Source organism: Tenrec ecaudatus, chromosome 11 (genome assembly GCF_050624435.1).
Source record: "Tenrec ecaudatus isolate mTenEca1 chromosome 11, mTenEca1.hap1, whole genome shotgun sequence".
Taxonomy (NCBI): Eukaryota; Metazoa; Chordata; class Mammalia; order Afrosoricida; family Tenrecidae; genus Tenrec; species Tenrec ecaudatus.
Window position 1 is genome coordinate 105,463,007 of NC_134540.1, and position 15,899 is coordinate 105,478,905.

Consider the following 15,899-nt stretch of genomic DNA (forward strand, 5'->3'; position numbering starts at 1 on the left):
ACCATTCATTTATTGAAATGTAATGGACATGTAAAGAATATTTTTAACATAGAAATCGAGGCATTAGACCCGTTCTGGGGATATTATTTCTATTCTTTAAATGAGATTTTTATTTGTTGTATTAGGGTCAGGTGATAAACAAAATCATGTTTAAAACTATAGAACTACAGTAAAACTCAACAAAACACCTTTAATTTACATAGTAAAAGCAAGTGAGTTTTGTTCAATTAGAATGAATAGCACAATGCTGGCTATTATCACTGAAACCCGCTTCCTTGGAGCTCATTCTGACTCCTAAGAACCCTATTAGTCAGAGAAGAACTGCCCCTATGGGTTCTGAGACTGTAAATGTTCACAGGAGTCCACAGCTCATCTTGCTCCCATGGAGCAACTGGTGGGTTTGAACTGCTGACCGTGTGGTTAACAGCCCAATGCCTAACCTACAGCACCATCAGGACTCCTTATTTATGACTCAAAGAACCAGTGAAGTATTTGAAAACAACCACCCCAAAAGCCATTTTAAAAATCTGATAATAGAAACACTTTCACACTGAAGTATGTTTGTGGTTACCCTTATTGGCGGAGGGCCAATAGGAGATAGGAACAGAAAACAACTTTGATGTTCAATGGCCTGACACATGATAAATTTATCACAAAAAAAGGCAACCTAAAATCTTTGATTTTTAAATGTAGCACTTTAATCATCATTTCATGTATTAATTTTTTCCTATATTTAAAATTTCTCAATTATGTTCCTAGGCAATCAATAATTACATTTATTGAAAAACTAAACAAGACTTTTTTATCTTCAAGGTCATTTATATGACAAGGGAGATCTACAAACTCTTTTATGGTTTTTGACATAAATAGGAGTATGGCTATTCCTTTGGTGAAACGTGTATAACTTGAATTTTGTGATTTTGATCTCAAGGAGTTACTTATAACAAATTAGAACATATCTAACAATTTCCTGCTTAATGTGAAAAAATTACACTTGAATGTTTTATTAATTAATTTTAAATTAATTCATTTGGAAAGATTTACTAAATATCTGCTCCATGTCAGGCTCAGTTCTAGGCCCTCAGAATACAGCAGAAGTCATGACAAATATGGTCCAACTCTTGCAGAGCTAACAATGCTCAATATGGAGACTAATCAATGAACAAACACACAGAGCAATTTCAGACAGACCTAAAAGAGAACTACAGCAGAGTGCCTTCTCTGGACTGGGGTGGTCATGTAGCTCCTCTGAGGGAGATAACTGAGTGAAGATATTAGGGATGCTGGGATGCCAGTAACTCGACAAATTAAAGAAAAATTCATAAGGATTGTGCTAAGAGTTGTAAGTGATTTTTTAAAGTGCTTGATACAATTTATATATGGATTGTTATAAGAGTTGTAAGAGCCTCCAATAAAGTGAACTTTAAATTAAAGAAAATTTTAAAAGAAAACTTCAGGTGGAGCAAACAGCAGTAATAGTATGTAAGAATACAAGATTGCAGAGATGCATGGTGGCTCTGTCCGATTAAACACTGGATTGCTGCCAGCGGTTCAAGCCCAGGTGCTGCAAAGGAGAGATGGGGCTCTAGGCTCCTATGAGGACATGCAGCTTTGGAAGGCATTTAGAGGGCTCCGACGGGTTAGAATCAATGCAACGGGGATCACGCGGGTGATACAGTGGAATTGGGGGAAAATAGGTAGATATAGGCCTTTGATAGTCATTGATGTATTAGGCAGCACGTAGAGCAATGGGACTGGCTATAATATTGTTGGGGTGGAGGATGTATCACAGAAAGAAAAGAGGGTGTAGGTTTGAGTCCACAGTACCATCGATATTTTATGGGCGGAGAAAGTAGGAGGAATCAGTTAAAAAAAACAAAACTAGAAGGAGCCACCAGTGAACAAACAGAAAAGCAGGACAGAGTATCACCACTGGAACTAACCTAACAGTGTTTTAAGATGTGAATGGTCAGCTATGTCTAATGCAACTGGGAGTTCAAGCAAGAGATATGACACTGGATTATGTCTTTGTTGACCTTTCAACAACAATTTCAGTTCATGAGCAAAGGAAGATAGACCGGAGGTGGCTGAAGAGTGAATGATGGAGGACTTCTGCTTTCAAATAATCGCCATGTACCTTCTATCAAAAAAAGTACAAAACAACAGAGAAAATGAAAACAGAAACAAAGCCCATGTTCAATGACAATAGAAAGCATCTGTGATCCTGAACCACAACAACCTATCGCGTAAACTGATGAAGTATAAATCGTTTAGCATACAGGAAGGACAGACCCAGCTGTCCACAGAGGGTCCTATGAGCTCCAGAGGGACTGTGGTGCTGGAGAAGGCAAGCAGTAAATGGAGGATCGCTTACATTTGTGTAAGAAGCACTCCCAGCTGCCATTTGGCATAGTCAGATATCTATCCCCCCTCTCCTGTGCAGGGAGAAAGTAAAGGCTGCGGAGGACATAGGAAAGAAACTGGAGTGAGGAACAGCAGGCACTGCAGATAAGGCAAGGGGCGTGAAACAAGGGAGGCCCTCAAGTCTGTCTCTCCGAGGTTTCAGAAGGTGGCACAGGGGATTGTGAGGTAGGGGAGACGATAGCTGAGAGTTTTGCAGAACAACTAAGGCATACAAATAGTCAGACTGAAGACAAAAGCCCCAAGAAGGACAATAAAATGACATTTACACATAGATCCACAGTAGTGAAACAAAGAAAGAAATGATTAAAAGCAACTAGAGATAAAAACTGGAGATTTCCCAGGAAGGAAAAAGCCAACTATTAGCATAGTCCAACAACAAAAAATATCAAATACGTAGCAGTAAGTCTAACAAATATATCGAACATTTTTAGAGAAAGTGAGAAACCGTATTAACCAACATTTTGAAAATCCTATTCACGGGAAAAGGCACTACACCTCAATGAATGGGAAGATGAAGGATTGTCAAGATGTAAATTATTCATAAATTAATATACAAGTTCAATAAATTTCCAAATATAACTGAAACAAACTTTTTGTTAGAACATAAAAAGGTCTAAACTTAAAAGATAAACAATGTTGAAAGAAAGAAACGACACAAGAGATTGCAAACATTATGACATCAATTTTGTAAATGGATATTTCTAAACTATTATTATGAGGTAAAACTATAAAGTTAATTAAGTAGGTGGTATTTACTGGTTTCAGGACACTGAGGGCTTCAGGTATTGACTGCTCTGAATTGACATAGATGGTGGTTAAAATGTTCTTTTCTTTATATTGATTTGTACAGCTTCATAACACACTTTTATGCACATTCTTTTATAATTATAATTTATTTATTAAAAGATTATTTTATTGGGAATTCTTACAGCGCTTATAACAATCCACACATCAATTGTATCAAACATATTTGTACGTAGTTTGCCATCATTATTTTCTAGACATTTACTTTCTATTGAGCCCTTGGTATCAGCTCTTCGTTTTTCCATCCCTTCCCATACCCACCCTCATGACCCCTTGATAAATTATAATTATTATTTTCATATCTTAAACCAACCACTGTTCTCCCTTCCCCAAGTTTCTGTAGTTCATCTCCCTGGAGGGGCGTGGGCGCGCATGATGTGTGTGTGTGTGTGTGTGTGTGTGTGTGTGTAGTTATGGGTCGATCATTGTTATAGGTTCTCCCTTTCTCTCTTCTTCTCCCCACCTTTCCCCTACCCTTCTGGTATCTACTCCAATTCCAGTTCCTGGATCCCATGTATCGTGAGCTCTTATTTCTCATCTGTACCTGTGCACATGCTCAGTCTAGCCTGCAGTGAAAGGCAGGACTGGGGTCATGATAGTGGAGTGTGAGGAAGCCTCAAGGAACCAGAGGAATAGTGTCTGTTTCACCGGTGCTTTACTGTGCCCTGGGTTGACTCATCCCTTCCTTGTGACCCTTCTGTGAGGGGATGCCCCATTGTCTACAGATGGGTTTGGGGTCTCTGCTCCGACCACCCTCGTTCTCAACAATATGTTGGGGTTTTTTGTTTGATTTTTGGGTCTTCTGATGCCAAAACACAATTTTTTAACAAGTTAAAAACATATCCAAGGTCAAGAATAACCCTAAAGATTTAAAGGCAAAACATAATAAAGCCTATTAGGTTTCAAGATACAATGAAAGGTGAGTAATTAATATAGTGTGGTCTTTATTTAGCATTACTCAAATATACCAGAAGAAAAGAGCCTAAAAGAAGGCTCTTGAATATATCGGTTACTTTGTATATAACTCAAGGATCCCTGGTGGTGTAGTGGTCATGCGTTGGACTGTGACCTGCATGGTTGTCAGACTGAAACCAGCAGCAGCTTGGCGGGAGAGAGACTGGGCTTTCTAGTCCTGTAAAGTTACAGTCTCAGAAACCCACAGAAGGCTGCTTTAAGTCAGCACGAACTTGATGGCAGTGGGTTTGGTTTTGTGTTTTGGTATATAACACACCTAGGTCCACTGGCGGGGAAAAAGAAACACTAGTTAAACATAAGGCAGAGACAAAATACACCCCTTTTCCTGATATCATTCATTAAAGTAAAATCCCAATGAATTAAGAATACAAATGTAATTTTTAAACTTTAGATCTTTTGGGAAAAATTATAGAAGGAATCTTTTTGGCATTGGAACATTGAGGAACTTTAAAATAAGAAACACAGAGCACAAAAAAGAAAGCATATATTTATCTACTTTAAAATTTAAAAGCTATGATATATAAAAGGTTACCACAAATGGAAGTATAAAGAAAAAACCTGAAAGTATTTATAATATACAGTAATCAACTTCACTACATTGGTGGAAAAGATGATGGAGAAGCTCAGTATCATTGAGCAAAACAAGGCTTGGGGTCAACTGTAGAACAATCAACTGTTTATACGCAGGGTCAGGCTGAAGTTGTAGAAAATCAAAACAAACCCACAGGGCTAAAACATGACCTTGAATACATTCCATCTGTGTTTAGAGTCTGTCACAAGAAAATATTTCATGCATTTAACACTAATGACCAAAGACCAGCTGAGTCATGAGACGACATCAAGACCATCATAGTTGAAGACCATAAGTCAAGAGAAACTAAAGACCAAAGTGGATGCCAGAAGAGACTGAGACTTCTGAGTAGCTAAAGTAAATGGGAAAAGATCAAGTAAGAAAGCTGAGCAAAGTTTCAAAGGGCAGCTTGACAAGATAAAATCAGGCATGAAGGGGTTCAAAGAGTTTGTAGAATTACAGAATTAATAGGTAATGGAATTTTCCCAGGAACTTTCTGAAGCCACTTTTTATTTTAATAAAATGTACACAGATCGGAAGTCACAAAATCCAAAGGTGAGAACATGTGCTGTTCAAACCGAAAGAAACACGTCACATCTTGAATCGCAATATCTAAGTTTTCTATGGGCATAAAAAATGAACGATGCAGGAAGCCATCAATAGAAAATAGAAGGAATGGACAATCACTATGGCAAAAGATGGACGTTGGTAGTTCTGCTGGTTAAGTGTTGGACTAACCTTGTGGTTAGCAGCTGACACTCACCAGATGCTCAGGAGAAGAAAGATGAGACTGTTTACTCCTGTCAAGATCCCCAGTCCTGGAAATCGTATACAGGGTGACTACGAGTTGGAACTGACTCCATGGCAGTGGGTTTAATGGGTACTAAAAAGAAGTGTTTGATGGTCCACCATTTAGAGGTAGTATATGATGGAAAGCCAAAGGTAGCGGTGGAAAACCAGACTCTAATAATTAACAAAATACCAACAGATATGTTTCCATAAACTGATACCGTACTGGAAGCATTCCGTAGTCTATGCCAAGAAATCTGGAAGGCAGTTACACAGCCAACTGACAAGAAGCGATCCATATTTGTGCCCACCACAAAGAAAGATGACCAACAGCATGTGGAACCTATCAGAGAGTGTCATTGGGATCACGTGCAAGTAAAAATTTGATGACGATCATTCAAAAATAGTTTCAGCAGTACATAGAAAAAGAAGTGGAAGAAATTCAAGGTAAATTCATAAAAGCCCATGGAATGAGTATATCATTACTGACATTAGAGCTGTATCTGCACCCATTACAAAGAAAGGTGACCCAACAGAAAGTGAAAATTATAGAATATCACATGCAAGTAAATTTTTTCCTGAAGATCATCCATCAATGGTTGCCACAGTGCATTTACAGGGAGCTGCCACAAACTGAGGAGAGGATGTGGAACAAAAAAGCTGGTGTCAGATGGATCTTGGTTGAATGCAGAGAATTCCAGAAAGTTGTTTACTTGTGCTCTATTGACTATGCAAAGGCACTGATCTATGTGGATCATAACAAACTATAAACATTGCAAACAATGGGAACTATAGGGGACTTACTTGTGTTCTTGTAGAACCTGTACACAGACTATGTGGGAGATCTTCTAACAGAACAAGGGGATACAGAGCAGGAAAGAAAGGTGTGTGTCAGGGTTATATCCTTTCACCATACTTATTACATTTGTACACTGAGAAAATCATCTGAGAATTTGGATTATATGAAGAAGAACACAAAACCAAGATTGGAGGAATGCTCATTAGCAACCTGAAATATGCAGATGAAAGAGGACTTTAAACACTTCCTGATGGAGATCAAGACAACAGTCTTCAATATGAATTACAACCTCAAATGTAATGAAAGCCAAAATCCTCACACTGTGCCAAGATAATCAATGGAGAGTGGTTGAAGTGGTGGCGGATTTCACTTCATTTAGATCAATAATGAATGCCCATGGAAGCAGCCTCAAGAGAGCAAAAAAAGTACTACACTGGGCAAATCTGTTGTACAAGATTTCTTCAGAGTCTTTGAGGACTAAGTTGTGTCTGATTCCACTCCGGAGGCTGCTACCTGCAAGAGAAAGACGAAGCTTCCTAGTCCTGTAAAGATACACAGTCTCAGGACCCAGAGAAGCGGTTCCGCTCTGTCCTAGTGTCGTTATGAGCTGGAATCGACTTGAGGGCATCAGGTCTGGTTTTGACTTGGCGCTGCACGTGAAACTAGATAAGGGAGACAGGAAAATGACTGATGTATTTGAGTTATGGTATTGGGGAAGAATACTGAAATTACCATAAAACAGATCTGCTTCGGAAGAAGCACAACCAGAATAGAAGCCAGGACAGCAAGACTCCGTCTCCTGTACTTTGAACATTGGCCCAGGGCAGACCAGGCCCTGCGAGTGGACGTCATGCTTGGTGAAGGAGACGGTGGACAAAACAAAAGGAAGAAAGGAAAGAAGAACATCCTCAAAGAGCTAGACCGACACAGTGGCTGCAACAATAGGCCCACACATACCACATTGTGAGGGCAGTGAAGAACCAAGCAGTGGGGGCGGAGATGACGGGCCTGAACACAGCCAGCCATTTGGTAGGAATTACAGAGATTATAGCTAGCAGAGCCGGATGAAGTAATTCACCGCATTTCGAATTCGATTACAGACGTGTATGTGGCTGGGCATTGCTTGAATGAACATTATGTGCCACATGTATACAACACGGATACCACTCACCAGTACAAAAACTTCCACATTTACATTGCTATGACATTGATTCTATTCTTTATGCTGTGCAACTACTACTTTTATCCTTTTCTAAAATATCCCACCATTATTAATTAAGAAATAAGCAAATATGCAGACCAAAGAGTACTAACAGTTACCAGGGCCGGGAAGGAGTTTTCCATTGGCGCTTGACATTATAAGTGATACGATACAATATTTGTCCTTTTGTGACCGACTTATTTTTTCAGCATGTTTTCAAGGTTCCCTCGTGTTGTGGCATTCATCAGAACTTCATTTCCCTTTACAGCTGTGTAATATTTCATGGTATGCACACACACACACACACACACACACATTACTTTTCTATTCATTTCTCTGCTGCTGGGCAATTTGGACGGTTCCTTCTTTTGGGTACTGTGAGAGGTGCAGCGATAAACATTAGTGCCGAGGTTTCTGTGCTCATTTTGGCATTACTCTGAATCTATCTAGGGTTGGTATTGTTAAGCCACTATGATAGTTCTATGTTAAAATGTTCTGAGGAAACTAACTGCACTATTTTAGATTTCCATTAGGACGGATGAGGGCTCCAGGTTCTTTATCATCTTGCCAGTCACTGTGGTACATCACTGCTTTTAATAGGGTGAGGTGATAGCTCCTTGTGCTTCTGATTTACATGTTAGTAATAATTAAAGGAAGAGTTGTGGTGGTTAAAGCATTTGGCTGCTTACTAAAGGTTGACATTTTGTACCTATCGGCTGTTCGTCAAGAAAAAGACATGGCAGTCCGCTGTGGTAAAGATCTGCTACATTGGAAACTCTATGGGGCCATTCTCCTATGTCCTTAAGTGTTGGAATTGACTGACGGCAGCAGGCTGACAATGATTTGAAGCATCTCTTCTTGTGCTTGTTGGGTAATTGGTTCTTTTAAAGATTTCAAATTGCACATGGTCAAGAAGAAATAGAAACCTGCCATTCCACTAGTACAAAGATTTCCAATTGTTTAGCATCCTTGTTAACACTTGGTATTTTAGTCTGCTTAATATTAGGAATTTTGTCGTCAATGTATAAAGTGGTATCTCACTGGGGTTTTGATTTGCATGTTCTTTTAAAAAACCCTTTAATGTGAATTGGGTGAAGGTTTATGGAGCTGATCAATTTTACATTCAATAATTCATACACATTTTGTTCCAACTCATCCACTGCAATGCCCTCATTGCATCATCAATTAGCTCACTTCCTCCCTGTGTTTCCCATTTCCATTCCTCCTTTCTTAACCCTCTGAATTTTGTCCTTATATAAGTGCTGCCTTAAAAATAAAAATAAAAAGACTCTTAAATGGTTGATGAGTCAAATATTAGAATTCAGTTCTAGACCTAAAAGATGACTAAGAGTCATAGTCTTGATGGCTCCATTAATGTCTACACAGCCAGTAAGCCTGGCCTCCTTTTTGGTTTGAAGCTTTGATGCAGTCTGCTCTCACTCCTACTCTGTCCAGGACTTTGACTGTGATCCTTTTCAGAGCAGGTGGCTGGGCCTCATCTAATTCTTCTGATCTCAGGATTGTGGAGATGATGTTTGTATGGTCTATTAGTCTATTCAACTAATTGTTTCCATGTATTATAGCTTTTCTTCATTTCCCTTCCTCTGGAGATAGAGAGAGCAGTAATAGTGACTTAGATGTCCATTCACAAGCTTTTAAGACCCCACTGCTACTAGCCAAAGAAGAATGTAGAACACTGTCTTTGTGAACTATGCTATGCCAACTGATGAAGTGTGCCTGAGAACGTGTCCTGAGCAGCTCTCCTAAGCCCATTCCTCAAGGTGTTTGGTTGTGTCTACAAAGTTTTCACAACTTGCCTCCTTTGTTTCCCACCACATTCACAGAGATATATATTTGATTGGGAATTTCTTGATGACTAATGCTGAACATCTGTTCATAGTATGGGCTCATTGATTTTTTTGTCTACCATGTGACGGGTCTATGCAAATCTTTGTCCATTTCTTAAATCAATTACCTGTCTTGATTACTGAGTTGTGAGAATTATCTCACAGTATTCATGTTGTAGATACGTTATGAATAAAAGTCTTTTGTCAATGGGGTTCTGTTCCATGACTACGGTGTCATAAGCCAGTTTAAAGGAAAGTCCAATACCATTCATTTACTTATTTTACTTTTCACTATTACTTCTTTTTATGATCAATATATTTATAACTCTGATCTTTGTTTTGGGGGGTTGGGATCAATAAATCTGAGAATGATCATATCAGCAGGTAGGTGCTGCAAGACTATATGTAGGAGCATGCTAATGATGATGATGATAAAAATGATAAAAAGCAAAACCCAAAACAAACAGTATCTTTTCTCTATTGATTTACCATGGTGCAGTTGCTAAAAATCCATGTGCATCTAGTGCTGAAAATGAATATCTGCAAAGAAAACAAATGACCCTGAGCTCACGTCATACACAAAAATTAACTCTGAAAATAAACTCGTTTTCCCTCCTAGAAATAGAGAAGACCCTCAAATTGACATGGAATTGTAAGGGGTCTTGAATACGAGAAAGACAATATTGAGAATGAGTAAGACATTTGAAAGACTCATATTCTGATTTCAAAGCTTACTCCAAAGCTCATCAAAACAGGGTGGCATTGGCCTAAGAGTAAATAATTTATAGAACAGAAATGAATAATGCAGAAACAAACCCAAATATCGAGTGACTATTGGACTCGGACACAAGTGCTGAAGTATGTCAGGGAGGGAGAGAACAGTTTCTTCAGCAAACGATGCTGGAACAACTGGATTTCCACATGCAGAATGAATGAATTTATTTACTTATCTTACTAAAGATTAACTCAAAATGGATAAGTGACATCAGTGCTAAAACCATACAATGTAGAAGAAAACACAGGGATAAATTTTCTTGACCTTGGACTTGACAATGAATTTTCAGATATAACAAAAAGAGTAAAAACATCAAAAGGAAAAACTGGTCATTTGGACTACCACACTTAAGTTTTGGGTGTCAAAGGGCCTTATCAGAAAAGTGAAAAGACAACCTATAGAATGAGAGGCAATATTTTCAAATCATAAATCTGCTAAGAGTCTAGTATAAGAATGTATAAAATCCTCTTAAGTACACAACAAAAGAAACAAGTCTATCACAGAACGAACTCAAACATTTATCTAAAGAAGGTTCATTAAATGGCCAACTAGCACATGAAGAGATACTTAAGATCATTAATCATTAGGAAAATGTAAATCAAAATGACAAGACACCATTTCACACCCACTATTAAACAGCTATCAAAAAACAGAGCCCAAAACAGTGAAACAAAAGATGTGGAGAACCGGGAACCGTTGTACATTGGGGGAATACAAATGGATCTGTCTCTATAGAAGACAGGCTCATACTTCCTCATATAATTGAATACAGACTTACCACAGAAGCCAACAATTAACTCCCTAGGAATACATCCCACAGAACTCAAAACAGATACCCAAGCATGTATGTCCACAGCAGCATTACTCATAATAATCAAATGTCCACAAACAGATCCATAAATTGTAGTATATACAAACAATGGAAGATTGTTCAGCTATGAAGATATAGTACGACATGCAAAATGTAGATAACCCTTAAAACCATTATGCTGAGTGAGGCCAGACACAAGATATAGAGGAAATATGCTGTATAATTTCACCTATATGAAATTTCCAGCATAGGTATATCCCTAGAGATAGAACACATATTGGTGGTTACTAGAGACTAAAGGTAGGAGGGACTGAGGAGCAATTGCTTACTGGATATGGGGCCTTCATTTAGGGCAATGAAATGTCTCGGAACTCAATAGGAGAGGTGGTTGCATAGATGTTACTGAGCTACTCACTTAATATTGATTCATCTAATGTTATGCGATTTCATCCCAACTATAATAAAAGCAAACACTCTAATTTCCTGCGGTCAAGCCACAGGAATCTGGAATCCTCGCCAGGAAAATGAGGTCTGGCAACTAGTGTCACCAATAGTTTAAGGACACAAGGTCAAAGACAAACCATTAGTCTGGGCTATAGATAGGGGATTCCCGGATGCCACCAGTAAGAACTATTATCTCAGCAATCTGAGACTGTAATCATTGACATTTAGTCAATTACAACTCATAGCAACCCTATGATGCAGAGTAGAACTGCCCCATGGGGTTTCCAAGGCTATAAACCTGTCAGCATCAGACCACGACATCTTTCTCCCACAGAGCAGATGCTGGGCTCAAACTGTAAGCCTTTCCTTCAGTAGCTGAGCCCTTTACCACTGCACCACCGGGGCGCCTTCTGAAAGTACGAGGTCAATAAATTACCTTACAGCCCCTAATGAATGTGGACACCAATTATACACTTATTTGGAGATGGACAGTTAACCTTTTTATGAAGAAATTAATGAACTATGCTCATAGATAAAGAACTGAATTTTCTGGGTAGAAAATATGCGAAATAGTCCTGATTAGAGAGAGCAAACCTGGTCTGGTTCAACATTAGAACAAAACCTCAGCAGGCAGAGGTGACCCTGCAATGACACCGGGAGATGACCTCTTCCAAAGGGCGACAAACAGCCATGCTGGGAGCCTTGCATAGCACAGTCTCAATATGTAAGAAGCCCCCATCCAATGCACAGGACAAGCGCTAGGAATCTACATATTCAACAAACATTTACTGAAACCCCACTATGTGTCATTCTGGTTGTAAACACTGGGTTATAGCAGGCAACAGAGCAGACAAAGCTCCTTTTCCTACTGGATCTCAGGTTTTCTACAGCTTATTCTTCACTGAAAATGTTAAATAAAGAATAAAGGAAACCGTGAAATTCCTTATTTTATTAGCAAAGAATATGTATAGATATTGGAATATCCAAATTTATGCTTTCCAGTTGTGGTTATTAAATGACAACCCTTTTCATGAAAGAGTGTGTGGCTTTGGCATTTATTTACCTTAAGGAGCTTGCTGTCTTGACTTTTTATTAAGTACAAAAATGATTCAGATGAACTTTCCTACGGGTGCTGTATCTTTTTTTTAAATAGAAGGGTATCTACATTAACTCAAAAGATTTTGAGGTATTTAACTAAAATGGGGATATCCCTCTGGTTCGTTAGAAGCTGAATTGGAACAAGGACAAAATTAAGTAGATCAATTCAAAAAACCTTTGTTTTTTTCTGAAAAGTTATCATAGCTGTCCTAAGATTTCCTTTTTGGAAAATCATATATCAGGAGAATTAAATTAACTGCAAAAAGCAGGAAACCCCCAAATAATGGGGAGAAAAAACTGAGTAACTTTAATTCATCCTCAATGTTGTTTTTTTTTGTTTTTTAAGTTTTAACCATTCTAACTACATTCTATACCTCTGGAAGAAAACAGGAGGGATTAAAAAAAAAAACACACCACTTTTGGTACAGATAGGAACTGGAAACACAGGGAATCCAGGGCGGATGATCCCTTCAGGACCAGTGGTGAGAGTGGCGATACTGGGAGGGTGGGTTGGAAAGGGGGTACCAATTACAAGGATCTACATATAACTTCCTCCCTGGGTGATGGACAACAGAAAATTGGGTGAAGGAAGATGTCGGACAATGCAAGATATGACAAAATAATAATTTACAAATTATCAAGGGTTCATGAGGGAGAGGGGAGCAGGGAGGAAGGGGGAAAATGAGGAGCTGATGCCAGGGGCTTAGGTGGAGAGCAAATGTTTTGAGAATGATGAGGGCAATGAATGTCAAAATGTGCTTTACACAATTGATGTATGTATGGATTGTGATAAGAGTTGTATGAGCCCCTAATAAAACAATTTTTTAAAAAGAGCTGGAAGAGCCCCCAAAAAAGTGATTTAAGAAATAGAAAAGAAAATACACTTTCAGGAGCCTTTCCAGAAGGCCCACTATACTTATAGCTCATTAGCCAAAATGTCAGAGCGTACACTGACGGCCATATCGAAATGCAAGGGAGACTGGGAAATCACTGCCCCAAACAGAAAAGCTAGCCTTTACTAATGAAAAATGAAACTGGGAGGTAACTAGGGTCTCTAGAGTCTCTAGTATATGGGAAATCCTTTAACCAGATGCTTAAATATAAAAATCTTCTAATATCCCCTTTAATAAGGAAAAATATCTAAAATTATGTTTACTTTTACAAACGGATTTAACAAGTTAAAAATTATGGGAAAATAATATGCTTAAGTTAGCTTCTTAACCTGGACTAATATAATAACTGCTATAGTTTATTGTGCCAGCCTGGCTGATAAACACAAGTAGGATTAACTGAGGGGCAGAGGGATAAATGGCTCGGTGAGCCTCACCTTGGTTGTTCTGTGCCTCAGTGTAAAGAGGTACACTACCTGTGGGATGCCTAGCCTGTGGACTGTGTCGCTGTAAGTTGAGGTCCCTTTAAGCCCACACGATTGGAATGTTCATCTCTGGAGCTGGGGACTGACAGTTGATGACAGTTGGGGACCTGCCTTGCTGTTTGCTGCCTGGGTATAAATAGCCCAGCTCTCTCTATAGGAGGGGACTGGTACCTGGCAGCTCTCAAAACTTGAAGGACTGCTAGTGTCTCACTGCTTTAAAATTTAACTGTTAATTTCTTGTATTATCTATCTGTGTATTATTTAACGGTTTATTTCTTGAATTATATATCTATCTTTATAAATATATTTATATATAATTACTAGCAATCTGGTTTGTCTCTCTAGAGAACCCTGTCCAATACAGTAACCTAATAGTAAATATGAAGATATAGAAAGATTTATGCATTTAAAGATGCAAACTTAACATGAAAGATTCACTATTTTCTATCTAAGATCAGGAACAAGAAAATTATTCTAGTCTTACCACTATGATTTAATATATATTCAAGATTCGAGTCAGTACAATAATGAAAGAAAATAAAAGCATGGATCTGAAAGGAGAAAATAACACATATAATACAGTATTATTTGCTGAAGTCACGGTCCTGTCTTCTCTTTCAATAGAGAACAAAAAGATATCTGAAACAATAAACTTATCATATATACTCATGTATAGGCCACGTTTTTCAGCACATTTAAAAAAATTTACCGTATATACTCAAATATAAGCCGACCCGAGTATAAGCCGAGGTACCTAATTATTACCTGGGAAACCAGAATAACTGATTGACTCGAGTATAAGCCTAGGGTGGAAAATGCAGATGCTATTGGTGAGTTTCAATAATCAAATCAAATGAAAATAAATTACTAAAAATTGAGACATCAGTGGGGTAATGTATTTAAATATTTATTTTAAATAAAAAACATAAATAAAAGGACAAGTCATTTAACATCAGTAAACCAGCACACTAAGTGGAAAATAGGTCCAACAAACACAATAAGGTATCAACAACGATACCTTAAGAGTACTATTCCCTGAGCTCAATCAGCAACCAAGCTAAAATGTAAAGAGTTAAAATCCTTCAAAACTGGATTCCTCATCATCATCCTTATCCCAATGCAGAGCTTCAGCTGGTGTGAGGTCATCATAGACACTGTCCTCACTGAGATCGCCGTCATCACCATCACTGCTGTCATTTTCGTACACAGCACAGTCTTCACTGCATAGCATTACTAATACTACATTTCTGGAAGGCACGTCACACCATGTCTTCTGGAATGTCTTCCCATGCATCGCAAACCCACTTTGCTATTAACTTTATGTCAGGCTTCATGAGATTTCCTCCTTTTGTTAGTTGGGCTTGACCAGATGACATCCATTCATGCCACATCCTTCGCACACAGTCTTTAAAAAGGCTTATTCAAAGACACAGCCAGAGGCTGCAGTACAGATGTAAGCCCACCTGGAATAATGGCTAAAGTAACTACTAGATTTTGCCAATTTTTTTATGTCACCTGATAGGTGGGCTCTGAGTATATCCCAAACAAGTAACGATGGCTTTTTCTTTAATGCTGCTGCTGGTCGTCGGGTCCAAATTTCTTCCAGCCATTTTTTTTGTTCCGTCCGCATCCATCCAGCCTTTAACATGCACACGCACAGTCATTCTTGGTGGGAAATTGATCTTTTTAAGCAAGGTCTTTCTTTTAAAAATGACAGTACGCAGCTTAGTTCCATTAGCCAAACATGATAGAACTGTAAAGGGTTTTGTTTTTTTTCATTTCCTGTGGTTTGGAGAAAAATGCTTTTTTTCTCCTAAACTTGCCACAGATCTGTTGTTTGGAAGATCAAAAGCCATGGCAGTTTCATCCATATTCCCAATATCTGCCAGGTCATAATTATAAATCCTTCTTTGTTGTATAATAAATGACTGGAATGACATAATTTTTTTCCTTCAAGGTCTTATGGCAATTTCTGGGAAATCTTTG

At 38.4% G+C, this 15,899-nt stretch overlaps 1 protein-coding gene across 1 annotated transcript in view; it reads right to left on the bottom strand.

Moving 5' to 3' along the window:
- The window catches only part of UBAC2 (UBA domain containing 2), a 208,263-nt gene that overhangs the window by 54,060 nt on the left and 138,304 nt on the right, over positions 1-15,899 (bottom strand). The gene's annotated exons all lie outside the window — the stretch shown is intronic.